The following is a 14,616-nucleotide window of genomic DNA, read 5'->3' on the forward strand; positions in this document are numbered from 1 at the left end:
TTTAGCCTAAAGTACTAAAGCTTACTTGTTTTGGTGACAACATAAATATTTTCAAAAATTACAAAGAGAAGTGAAATCATCAAGTTTCTAATTCTTTTATTAAGGATTCTTTTTACTTCTTGCATCTAATCAGTGTTATTGGAAGGCCTATTATTACATCATATTAGTGTTAAATAGTACATTTCTTTGCACAAAAAACATTATTATTACAATCTTCTCGAAAGAGCCCAAGTGGTCCATAACTTTGTATACTTGATTAATTGACATTCTAGGTGTTTATGTATGAATTATGTTACATCTTAAAAATTAGAAGTGATATCTGATCCTTATTTTCGTAGAAATTTACTTAAATAGTTTAATATACTCTCATTTTATCAACAAAATCAACATTTTTGATAGTTGATATTTCTTTTGCATATTTTCTCCAATAAAGTTTCTTCGTTTTTTTATTTTTTAAGAGTAGATTCCTCAAATATTAGCATTTGAAATTATCATTTAATTAAACACAACATACGTATGCAACCTACTCACTAACAAGGTATGCTTTTTTCTTTCTTTTTTAATGCCTATAAATGATTCATTACTTTATCATTAGTTTGTCTTAATTCTAGTTTATTTACTTTCTACAATGTTTATAACCATTTATATAGTTTCCTTTCAGCTTTTTCACCATCGGAAACATTTTTTCCTTTATTTCTGGTATAGATTTACGGTAAATAATTTTCTTCTATTTTGTTGTAAATAACTATAGTTTGGTTCTCGGCATAAAGCTTTGGACCTAGCTCCATTACCTCATAAGCCCAATTATTTTCGAGGGTGTCCATAGTGAAGCATAATTAATTTTCTCATTAATACACCCATCCATACAAATGCATCTTTTTGTGACTTATTGTTATAATTTAGTTCTTAAGTCAATAAACAATATCATAAATTCTGATTTTGAAATGTCTAGTCTCTAAAATAATTTTTATATAAACCCATCTTATAATATCTATACATTTTGGCCCTAGAATCATAAATATATACATTTTGGCCCTATAATTATAAATGTATATTAATTGGCTTTGGGAATTTGCAGTAGAAGATATAATGGTATCTAGAGATGTGACTTGTGATAGTCACGAAAACTCTACTCTTTTATAAATCTTGTATAAGGCCTTTTAGACACTTTAAACATACATCAATTTCAATATTTATGTTTATCAATTCTGGATTTATATTTAGTGTGTCTTCATGTCATGATATTGAGCCTTCTCGAAGCTTTATATTAATTATATATGTTGTAATTTAATTAATGGGAAATGAAATCTTTATTTCCTTTTTATAATTTAAGAAAATTATCAATTAAGAAAATCAAATTCAATAAAAATAGTTACATGAAACTAATTGATGTTACTTTTTATTCTTAAATTTACTTAATAATTCTTAAAATGATTGGTGTAATTTTTTTTGGTCAAATCAATTTGCAAAACAAGGGAGCCATTGTCGTAGTGGTCGTTCTTGCCGGGGTGGTAGAAGCATGCAAATTACCTCATGGCGCAGACACTTGCATTGCATGCATATATAAGAAATTTCAAATTTATGTCGATGAAAGTATATAATATATAGATACTGTGCTTGCCTGCTATCTAATGACCCAAAAAGGAGAAAAGGATTATAATATTTTTGCAGTGAAGTTGAAAGTTGAAATTTAGTTACAAGTTGGACTTGTTTTTCAGATGGCCATGCCATATTTGTTCAAGTATTTGAACGCTTTGAAGGAATAATTAAGCTGCTTCAATAAATTAAAAAGTTTTGATTTCTTTAAACATATTTTTGGTCACACGACATCATGTTTTAGACACATCGTACCATACCGGCATAGGTGCACAACTACAACACTAAGTGCGCCCATCTGTCAACCACTCGTCCATAGTGAAATACATCAACATGCATGTTAACCAGATGTTGCCAACACGGTTCGAACAAACTTCAACAGTTGTTCATATTACCTCATGGCATGGACACTTGCATTGCATGCATATATAAGAAAATTCAAATTTCTGTCACTGATGATAGAAGAAGGTGTTTCGAGATGAACTGTAACTAGATGCACGAGTATTCAAAAGAGCTATAAAATTATTATACACCAAAAAGTTGCTGAAATTTTTTAATATTGATTGCATGTGTGACTCCTGTGCGGCCTCATCTCTGGATAGATTCAGTCTTATTTGAAACAAATCAAGGACTATTGTGCCCACTAATTAGGGTAGTTTTGAGACATTTACAGTAAATATCCATGATTGCAGTGGCATGGTCACGGTGGAGTTGAAGGCTCGATAACAATTGTCTTCTGTGCAAAAATCTAATCTCTGCAGTCATGAATATTCATCCTGGGAGGCCTTCTATCTGAAACATTTGGCATTTCATTCTCCAGTATTGCGAATTCACGAAGTCTTGAAATTGATCGCTAAATTTTCAACCTAGGGAAACTTCCAATCTTGGTCCTGAGGTACCACAGTGAGGGTTTTGATTGTTAAGACATTGTGATCACCCTAAAGCAGCAGTTCTTCTTGAAGTCTAAAATTATGAGCATAAGGACCTAATTACATTAACCTCTGTGGTATTCTTTAGGACATATAGATATTTCTTCCTCTACATGCATCTATTTTTGTGTAGAGTTGACCTCTGGGCATCAACAGAGAAATAAACTTGTTCCCTGTGGTTTGAAGCCTTGAATCAGCAGTGCCTACTTGAAGATCAATGTCACTGTTGACAAGGATCCTGGTATCATTTTGGACTGCACACCTTAGATAGGAGTAACTTAACACATGTATGTTTTAATGATCTGAATCATGCTTCTTATGCCATAGATATTAATTCTTGGAGCTATGGGATATACATTCCTCCTTGTCATAATTACTCCTACATTAATGCAGTTTTATTACAGATTCATTACTTTTACTGCTTATTTGAAGTTTAAAAATCTTGGTGTTATGGGACAAACTTGGAATAAACTTCGAACCAACTAAATCTGAGAAGTATAACATGTATTACTCCAATGACAAAATTAATGTTAGGATTACAATGAATAGATTTTGGTTAGTTAAATGAAGAAATAGAAAAGTTGGTCTCATGATGGAGCCTTCAATCTTTAGGTATGGTTGGAAGTGCAATAAAGATCATTTTGCCTTTCGATTTATTATTTACATATATAAGAGATACTTAGAGATTCTCATAAAAATTTAGAGCATCTTTTTCATTCAAACTTATCAATCTTAATTATTACCTTGCCCAAATACATAAAGATAGTCTAATGTAGTGATGATCTGTTATAGGATCTTTCAGCCGAGCATAGACATGATGCAGTAAGGAGCATGGTGTACAAAGCAAACTAGAGACTTTGAGATAAATACTTTAGGTTCTTTAACATATTTTAGGTCACATGACATCATGTTTTAGACACATCGTACCATACCCGCATAGGTGCACAACTACAACACTAAGTGGGCCCATCTTCCAACCACTCATCCACAGTGAAATACATCAACATGCATGTTTACCAGATGTAACTAGATGTCGCCAACATGGTTCGAATGGACCCGCGTGCATGAATTACACTTCCATATTTGTTTGACCAATTCCAAGTGTGCGATCCATGGTGAAGGAACATTTAGCTAAATATTTACAGTCATATTTGTTGGGTTTTCAAACCTTGCTGGGTTATCAAACCTTCATAAAGGAAGGCGTATAAGAACTTGCAACAGGATAAACCTGACAAGACGACTGCGGCCCTTGGAATGAGAGAAATGCTAGAGCTTTATCACAGAAATATATTCAATTATTTCCTCAAATGATAGAAACTCAAGACAATTAAGTTATTAACGCATAATATTCTTGCAAACGAAACTTAAATTCTAATTATTTTTGGGTAAATTTACCGCAAGCATATGACTTTATCGTGCTTCATGCAAATGACGAGATGAAAGAAATGAAGAACTCTGTCACATAAATTTCTTGGATTTATTTCATTTTGAATCATGGAAATGCAAAAAAAAATGAAAAAAATGTGGCACATAAATTCATGACAAAAAAATGCAAGCAATTCAGAGCATATTAACCAAGCTATGTCTAATGACGGATGGCCATCCGGCCCCAGGCTTTGGATTATTTCATTGCCATATAGCCTCCTTTCAAGCGTAGATTTGTTACATCTAGCCTTCTTTCAGGCGTCGATTTGTTACCTTGGAAACGCAGTCGGATTTTCCCTAAGGTTCCTTTCCGGTAACCACTCGATCCAACCCTACCTTCCGCACTTCATTTGCACTATATGTTTCGGTAAGATTCCTCTCTAAGTATACTCTCGGTGATGGAGGGCTTGTAACCCTTCCAATGTTCACCATTGTTGGCTATTGTCAGTTGTCGAGCTGCTACTTTGGCTCTGCACTTTTCCAAGGGATTTTCAACAGGGATTTTCAACACTAGGAGACCATCCCTCAGGTGAGCGGCGACACATTTTATGTCTATTGTGTTATTATTGCTCTGATTTGCTTCCCATTTTCTATGTTTGGGATTCTAATCCACCTTGCATTTGGTTGTTGACAGGTTACAGTCCGTCGACCTTCCTCCTTCGCACGCAGGCTCAAACCATTAGGGTTTTGCTTCAGGGTAAGATCTCTGGCATATTTGTTTTCATTGTTTTGGCCTTACCAGCCTCTTATGTTGTCAACTCTTGCTAATTCCATGGGAATTCTAGTTTCCCTGGCATGCCTTGATACTCGGCTTGCTGCTCATTTGGTTTCAATCTCCGTTGGCGCTCCCAGGCGATGTCACAGGTGCATTTTGGGTTCTGGGTAGTCTATGTATTTGTTCAAACTCGTATAAGATTTATTATTTATGTTGTTTCAACAGCCTAGCTTGTGCTATAGTTTAAAGGCCTCGATAGACTGTATTTGTTTAAAAGAAATAACCTCTTTTAAATATATTTGATGTTATTTTCCTCCTTTGATAATTTGGAGGGCTTTGCCTCTTACGACGTTTAACGCATGTACACTGTTATTTTGTATTCTCTGCACTGATGTTTTTTCTCAGCGCTCGAATTCGGGGCTATTATTTACATAGATAAGAGATACTTAGAGATTCTTAGAAAAAATTAGAGCATTTTTTTCATTCAAACTTATTAATCTTAATTATTACCTTGCCCAAATACATAAAGATAGTCTGATGTTGTGATGATCTGTTACAGGATCTTTCGGCCGAGCATAGACGTGATACAGTAAGGAGCATGGTGTACAAACCAAACTAGAGACTTCGAGATCCTGTCCATGGTTCTTTAGGAGTAATCATTGACTTACGGTAAAAATAGCAGAGCTACAATCCCAATTGGACAACACAAACAAGGTTTGTATTTCTCTTTTTGTTTTATTTTTACTATAACTATTTTATCATAGATAGAATAATTGCTCAAATTTGGAATTTGAAAATACCTTTTAGTGTGTTGATTTTTGTTTGTTAGTTTCCACTTTTTCTCTGAACATCCTTGAGCTTGCTTTGAACACTTTTGAGGGATTTCTAGGATCCACTGCTTCTTCTACAGGTGCGTCTATAGAAATTCAATACTTCTTCTAGGTGTATGCTGCGAGCAGCAAAGCATGGCAGCGTCTCTGACACTATATTCATGGCGGTTCTGCACATAGAGGTGAAGGGCGCAAAGCATCAATGATTGTTGCTAGTATTTTCATAGCGGTTCTGCACACAGAGGTGAAGCACCTACTACAAGCAACCAAGCATGGAAGTGTTTCTGATAACTATATTCATGGTTGTTCTGCACATAGAGGTGAAGCACCTACTGCGAGCAACCAAGCATGGCAGCGTTTCTGATAACTATATTCATGGTTGTTTTGCACACAGAGGTGAAGGGCGCAAAGCATCAATGATGGTTGTTGGTATTTTCATGGCGATTCTGCACACAGAGGTGAAGCACCTACTGTGAGCAGCCAAGCATGGCAACATTTCTGATAACTATATTCATGGCAGTTCTGCAGATAGAGGTGAGTGGTTCTGTACACAGAAGTTGAAATGCTTAGAGCGCAATTGTTCTTTCTTCTATGGTTATTCACTCACATATGAACCAAAGTCTTTGTGGTGGCAGGTGGCTAGAGTTGTTGGCTTTGCGGTGGCAACCAAAGATGGAAGGTGGCTGGCAGGTGGCTAGCTTTGCGGTGGGAAGCAAACTTTGCTTAAAATTCACAAAGAGCCAAACTACTTATCCTAAGTTTTAAGAAAAGCACACGAGCTTGCCAAACTACTTATCCTAAGTTTTAACAAAAGTACACAATCGAGCCCCAAACTCTTTATCCTAAGTTTTGAGAAAAGTATACAGTCGAACCGGCAATAAGAGGTCGAAACAAAAACTTTCGATAAAATTTTGTTGAGCAGAATATTTTATTTAAAATATTGGTTAAACCTGAAATGTACGGGAATATATTGTTTGGTCAATGGCAACTAATATGAACTCAACGCTCGATCGAACGCTATAGTACCTGCTATGCTGAAAGTAGGGACTAATAAGAATGTGTTTGCATTTTAAGAAATATGCACACATTCTTAACAACACCTACATATGAATTTGGGAATGATTTTTTAAGGAATGTCGAAGCTAGAGGCTCATGCATCAATGTGTCCTTTTAAAAATACAAGCACATTTTTTTGGCACCCCATTGTCACTTTTCCGACCATCATTTTTATTTGAATAATTTAGAAAACATCTTTAAAAAAAATCTTTTAATTTAATTAATTAAAACATATTTTTGAAAAATACTAAAAGTGATTTTTTTTATTTCTTATTTTTTATAAATTTTATTTATCATTTTCTTAAAAGAAATACTAAACATTAATGTGAATCTCTTTCTTATTGTTTATAAATTTTATTTATCATTTTATTAAAATAAATATTAAACATTAATGTGAATGTCCATATAGAAAGAGATTTTGAATAGAGTAATCATGATGATAGTGAACCATAATAAGTTGTTTCAAACGCGTTGACATAAAAATCTTTATGTCATTTCGTCACAAAGAATTTTATTTTTGTTATAGAATAATCATGATGAACCATTATTTGAATGAGTTAAAATGTATGTAACAATTTTGTTTAATGTTTATTATTATATATTTATATAAATTAATAAGTATATATTTATACTAGTGGTTTTTAAGAGTGATTTTTTGAAAAGGTTTTTGGTTTATTTTGCGATCTAATTTGTCTAGAATCATATAGGGGTTTATTGAAATCACAAGTTTGCAAGTGAAATCTGCACAATAGAAGTACCACAAAAGTTTTTTAGGGCATTGAATCCATAGATGCAGTCAAAAAACTAACAACAAAACAAAATTTAACCAAAATTTTTTCACCCCGGAAACTCCAAAAATTCTCACCTAAATACAAGTCCTATGTATATACATTTATATAATGTATGCCAATTATATTTATTTTAGATTATTTTAAATAATGTTTTTTATCTTTTATAATTAAATTCAAGTAAATAATGTGATAAACTCATATTAAATATATTATTATAATGTATTTAAATTTTGTTATAATATTATAATCTATTTAAATTTGATTAGGGAAAATATAATTTTTTCAAAATATAAAATGTTATTTAGAGAAAAAATTACATAAAATTGTTTTCAAATTTTTTTAATTAAAAAATTGTACAAATATATTTTCTTTAAGTATTCTATTCATCACATAAGTTTTGTATCCATTAAACAAGTGTAAAGTTTACCCCAGAAAAATAATTAACAAACTAACTATATATATATAACTTGAGTGGGCCTAATGGTTAAGAGCGTGTGTTTCTTCCTAAGAGGTCACAGGTTCAAAACCAAAGGGGGTTAAATTATGTATGCCTTCGTAGACTTAGCAGCCAAATCACTGTGTCGAGGTGGATACCTTGTCCCAAAAATAAGGGGGTCTCATACATCGTGTAGAGGTGGGTCCCTTGTCCCGCAAATAAGGGGGTCTCATACACCAATTTCATACTTTGACATATTTCATGGAGGTTAAATCTCTACCATACACCTAGTAATTACTATAATTAAATTAAAATTATGGAATGTCTATTCTAAAATTGACATGGCTATCTACATAAATATATTATTATAATGACTTTAGACTTTGTTCTTGGAAATCCATTTTAATTTTTTTTTTAAATATGATTTTTCAAACTATAGAAAATTATTGTTTAGAATTTTTTTATTATATAAAACTATCTTCTATTTCATTCTTCTTTCATAGAGATGCAATTTATGAAATTTTAATGGAATATTTTTAGATGTAGAGAGGGTATAGGGTTTATATATATCTCAAAAATATAACTTTCTCATTCTGATTTAATTTTAAAAATGTTGTAAAAATAAGTTAAAATAAAATATCTATAAAATATTTTGGTTTTGAAATGAGTTATGGTTTTTGGGCACATGGAATCTGAGTTTCCACTAGGGTTGGGTTGTCAAAGATGGCATCATCGCTAGGTTATGTGAGCATGCCCCTTGGTTTGAATCTGTCCACATGCCCAACCTGATGTTGGCGCACATATGGAGAAACCTCAAAATTATGTTGTCAAGACTTACCTAAGTGTTCGACCTTGGCCTATAGAAACCTTGTTTATACCCAGTCTATGGAAATGCACTACATGTGGAAACCTAGTCTGTCGAAACACACTACCTGTGGAAACCGAGTCTGTGGAAATGCACTACCTCTAGAAACCCAGTCTGTGGAAACTAAGACTGCCTATGGAACTCGGCCTCCTACAATTCGGTTCTAACGTACTGAATTTTCCTCTTCCTCCTATAGTCAAAATACCTTACTAAGCTCATGCTCCTATAATTTTTCTTTTCTTGCTTGGTCAAAATCCTTTTGGTTGAGTCCCTTAGATGCTTGAATGAATGACACTCCACTTGTACTTATATGTCATTCTACCTAATGAATTCACTAGAGGTTGTGTACATTCACCTTCCTTTGGGTTCGCATGAACATCCGCACACCCCAACCGATATGTCTACAGTTTCATTCGCAGGCCTGCCTGCATGCCCATCTGCACCTCCGCGTGTATGCACATCTACATGCCCATCTACATGTTCATCCACACACCCCTCCACACACCCATCCACACATCTGTTCGTATGCTTGTCCGCCTTCCCATCCACATGCCCATCTGCATGTTCATCCGCACGTCCATTTGCGCACTTGTATACATGTCTTAGATCAAACTCACCATATGCACATCTTTAACTAAACTTGTTTGCACATGCCTTTAATTGAACTCACCATCCACATGCCTTTAACCAAAATTTTCTGGACTCACCTTTAATTGAACATGAGTTTCCTTTAACCGAAATTGTCATCCGAACGTGTTGTCAGTTAACAAGGTTGGGTAGTCACCTTAAGATATGGGACCATGATAGATGGTATCAGAGCTATAATGTTCAGATGTGCAATCATGTTCTAACCATAATTTTTTCCTTCCTCATTGTGGTTCAGACTATAACTCGGAAACCCTAACTTTCTATTCACCCAAACTATCATTTAGATTTCCTCCCATTCTACCCACCTCAGCAGGCACATGACCTAGCTGTACTACATGTTGCACGTGGCCTGCTTGTGCCCTGCCTTCTGCATGCTCTCAATGACTCTGCCAAGTCCTAAACTTCCACACTAAACTCCCCTTGACTTTTCTACCCACTCAACGATGTTCAAAGTATCAGAGACTGTTTTGTATGAAGGGGGATTTAATAATTGAAGCAGGAATATGATAATAGTAGTTGTAGTTGGTATTGAACTTGAGCACTATATAGTTGGTTATAGTGAAACATTAGGGAATTTGGCAAGGTTAAGACAACATGTCAAAGCCAAATTGAACATGGAAGTGTATCGTATTGACACAATCGTAAGGAAAGTTGATGGCAGAAAATGTAGAGGAACCAATGATATGTGAATCAAGCATGAATGTTGAAGAAGTTTTTATTAACAAGGTGTTGGACTGTATTGAGGAAATTTATTTAGAGATGGATGCATTGAAAGCTGAAAATGTTGAACTTAGAGATAAGTTCATGAAGCATACATGCATAGGTTGGAAGAAGACGACACTGACACATGGATTAAGATGTTGGAGAAGGAGGATGGAAGGTTTTCAAACTTCACATCCCCTCTTGATTTGTAGACTTAGCATTGAGATAGGGCTCATTATGACCTGCTCATGGTAATGAGACCCTTTGAGATGATGGGATAGGTGTAAACTTGCCACTTTGAGAACATTGATGGGTAGCATATTTCATATGCGATGGAGATTCTTCATGGCCCTGGGTATGGCATATTAAGCATTGGATTGATGGGTAGATTTCTTGATTGAGTTGATGATGTGATGAGACGTTCTAGAAGGAATTGACAAGGGCATGAGGAGGTGCATTCTCGGGAGTTAAGTGTGAAAATTAGACTAATCACCAACTAGTTTGAGTCATGGGTACCACTAGTGCACTGAGATGTGTTTGCGTTGAGTTGGAGTATCATAGAAGCACTTCACATGATGACGATACATGGTAGATTGACATTATATGAGTTTCAATTGTAGCATGCAACTGAGTTGGAGGGAGCAGCCTTCCATAGGATGGGGCAACATGGAGGATTGCGACAAGTATGGTTGATGACCATGGATTAACGAGTCTTACCCACATAGGTTCATGCACCTTGGTGAAGGTTTGCTCGATGTAGAGTATGGAGTTCATTCAATATGAGAATTTTATGTTGGAGTTGGTTACACTTTGCGACATTTTGGTCTTGGGAATGGAGTTTTTCGAGAGCGACAAACCTTTTTAAAGTGGGTGATGATGTCAGAGCCTTGATTTGGCAAGCACCCAAGTCAACCACCCATGGGTGAGAGAGTCGAAAAACTGATGATGTAGGGGCAGGCACACTCGAGTTTGCGACGGGCATGCGTACGTAGTAGCGGGCATGTTGTAATGATGGATGTCAGAGTTCGGTTAAAAGAGACTCGTGTTTGGTTAAAGGAGCGGGATGGGCAAGTTTGGTTAAAGGATTTTAGTTAAAGGTGACTCGGTGGGAGAGTGCGATGGGTGAATAACCAGTGTGATAGGTGTTGGGAGACTGAGTAGTGCGACAGCTAGGCATGTGTGGATGAGTAAGGGTGCCTACTCAAATGAACGTAGGTCATCCCATAACATAATGAAAAATAGAAGGGGCATGCAAGTCACTTAGACAGTGTATGGGTGGGCTGAACCAAGTGTAGGGAAAATTGACACGACCTTTGGGAAAATTCTTGGAAGGAAAGCGTATAAGTAAAACATGGGTGGAATTTGTTTGATCATTCATCAAACCATCTGCACATAGCATAATGAGTTTTCATATCGCTGAGTGGGTAGATGAGTCAAGGATATTTCAATGTAGAAGTTTAGGACTTCGTAGAGTCGTTTGGGGTGTGCAGAAGCTAGGGCGTAAGCAGGCCACATGCAACAAGAAATGTAGTTGGGCCATGCGCATGCCTAGGTGGGAAGAATGGGCAGAGGTCAGAACAATAGTTTGGGTGAACAAAAAGTTAGGGTTTATGAGCTATAGTGTAGAAGGCATGACTGCGGAACTTGACTGCAGAAAAAACTAGAATGCAGAAAGTTGAATAGTGTAGACGGTGCACACAGACAGTGCGACTGCAGAGTGAGTCACAACTGCGGAAATGTTCAAGGTAGGTCTAGGCAGAGTTGCAGAAGAATACACGGTGTGGATAGAATTCAGGAAGTATTGAACGACAGGCTACACACCTAATTAACCATGGGCAGATTGCTACATACTTTGATTTTGTAAATTGTAACTTATAAAATATTTATTGAAAATTTTATAAGTGTTTTTGGGCAGAGTTATTCAAGATTTTCCCCTCCCGTGTACATTGTGTTTTGTACATGTTTATTTCCATTGCACAAATGAAATATAATTGAGTGAAGTATGAAATATTATTTCCGCTTCATTTTAAAGAAGAAGTCAACGTTTAACGAAATAAAACTGTAGTAGTAAGAAAATGAAAATGTTGGTCAGTGTCGCACCCCACCCACCAATGGAAATTATGTCACCACTAGCTTGTTTTGTAGAAAGGTGGCGTTGACAATTGAAGCAGGAATACGACAACAGTGGTTGCAGTGGACCCATGTGTTGAACCCGTGTGACTCATTTGGTCGGAATCCCTCACGCGACTCTGCTCATACGTTCAGGTGGATTCCCTCACATGACTTCGCACGTTCATTTGAGTGGACACCCTCTGACACCCTCACATGACCTCACCCATCCACACGTCCGGTTTCACTCATCATTCATAAATAGGTATGAAGTTTTCAGGTGATTCAAGTGAACTACAGGGCGTACGAGGGCATAATAGTGCATGTGCCTACACCGATGGGCGGAACAAAATTTTAAATGAGTTGTTGAAGGAAAATCCTAAACAAGTTCTAAAATGGGTTTTTTGAATGAGTTTTTAACACGGGTTATCTGAACAACTTTTGCATAGGGGTTTGTTGAACATGTTTGACACACGTTTTGTATAGGGGTTAATTGAACATGTTTGACACAAGTTTTGAAATGAGTTTCTCACATGAGTTTTGGAATGTGTTTCCCACATGGTTTTCTCAACGAGTCGGGTCTACATGACCCGAGTAGGGCGCACGATCCAGGTGGCTTGCATGACCTAGGTGGGTTGCATGACCCATGTGGGTTGCACGACCTAGGTGACCTGCATGACCCATGTAGGCTGAATGAGTTGTATGAGTTGCGGGGCAGAGGTTGCATGACAGGTTTGGGATTTCAGTGAAGAGTGTGGAAGACTGCACAATCTAGGTAGATAGTCGGGAAGTCCTGCATGATAGGCTACATGGACTAATGCACAAGGAAAATTATTGCATAGTTATAAAAATATTTGTACTTGTAAAATATTATTTTAAGAGATTTTATAAGTGATTGGGTAGACTTGATCAAGAGTTTCCCCTCACTTCATGAATGTGGGTACATTGATGTTCATTTTTGTTTGATGATGTTGCACATGTTATGAAGTAAATGCAATTGAACTTGAATGAATATAATTTTTCACCATAAATAAGTAATAAAAAAAATGAAGAAAAATTGGCGAAGTGTTGGATAGGTGTAGTCTGAAAGTCCAAGTAGTGGAAAATGAAAAGGTTAGTCAGTGTTGCACTATGCCCATAAGTGGAATTTGAGTTGCCACTAGTGTGGGGTTCTAACAGATGGTATCAGATCTAGGTTATCTGAGTGCACCCCTTGGTGTTTTTTTGTCCAAACTAAATAGAACTCATGTGTTGAGCCTGAGTCACATAGGTTTAGCACATGGGTTGTTTGGATAAGAGAATAAATTTAACTATCTTAAAACCATTTTCCTTAAATTTTTTAGGGAAATTATTATTCAACTTAATTGATGGGAAAAATTAACATAAAAATTAACATTCAACTAATGTAATTCACAAATGAAATCATGAATGGAATGCACGGGCAAATACAGGTAGGGCCTCATGTCTGCAGTACAAGCCACTACATTTGGCAGCAAACAACAGGAACACATAGGCCTTTGACAATGATGGTTGCTCTATCTTACCATCTGTCTTTGCTACCGTAACAAGGTTTTTTACCAAGTTACTGTGCCCGTAACCTACCTGCTTTCGCACCTAATGTTTATGTCTCTGGTCACACTTCCGCCCACCCTTCTTGCAACTCCCTTGACGATTACCCATAGGAAACTGGTGATCTATGTTCCCCGATAGCTATGGAACTCGATCTTGTTGACTACTCGGAGGAACCACTAGAGGAAGGCTCTATCTGGATGACCCCGCATGCTACCGAGGAAGGCTCAACCCTATTTAGCTGTGTGTTGAATGAAACTATTGCCAGTTTACCTCCGTTCTCGGGCCCTTCGGACCATTCGGTGATTCTATCAAATGACCCCCTGACCTAGTCATCCCTTTCCACCCCTCCGCTGTCACCTTTGTCACTAGGGTTTGCCTCGAGTTGCCTTAATCCTAACCCTGTGGATACTTGTGCTGGCCTAACCTCCCTCCCTTCATCCTCTGGCCTCAAATTTTCATTACCTATCTCATCCACCATAGTCACCTTCGAACCCCTGATCACGCCGCATTCATTTACTCCCCCATTCAACAGCTTCTCGAACATCCATCCCTTATCAGACGCTCTTCTTATCACCCATCCCCTTCCTCCTGAGGACACACCTGTCTTTGGGGAAAGCTCTGATCACCTGGAGGATACAGTCGCTGAAGCGAGGCCTCACAATAAATCTAGAATCTTTAGATCTAAAGCTGAAGACATCATTCTCAGGCTCGAGGAGGACATTCAGTTAGGGGAAACAATGTATTTCACAGACATAGTTTTGGTTGGAAGAATCCAAGGCTGAAACTACTTTGCGGCCCGTTTAAAGTTATGGGCCTCTATGGTCTGGGGACATCACTTGGCTGATACTCCTACGGTGTAAACCTCCATGAGAGGCTGGTTCGTGTTAATTTTTTTCCAAGCCTGACCACACGAAATAGGTTTTATCTTCATTCTGGCACTTT

General features: G+C 36.7%; 1 pseudogene; it reads right to left on the reverse strand.

Moving 5' to 3' along the window:
- The window catches only part of LOC149221280 (uncharacterized), a 79,601-nt pseudogene extending 70,211 nt beyond the window's left edge, over nucleotides 1–9,390 (reverse strand).
- Nucleotides 9,391–14,616: the final 5,226 nt, after the last annotated feature.

Source organism: Pinus tabuliformis, chromosome Q, assembly GCF_031772625.1.
Source record: "Pinus tabuliformis cultivar Carrire ecotype Pingquan chromosome Q, CPIR1, whole genome shotgun sequence".
Taxonomy (NCBI): domain Eukaryota; kingdom Viridiplantae; phylum Streptophyta; class Pinopsida; order Pinales; family Pinaceae; genus Pinus; species Pinus tabuliformis.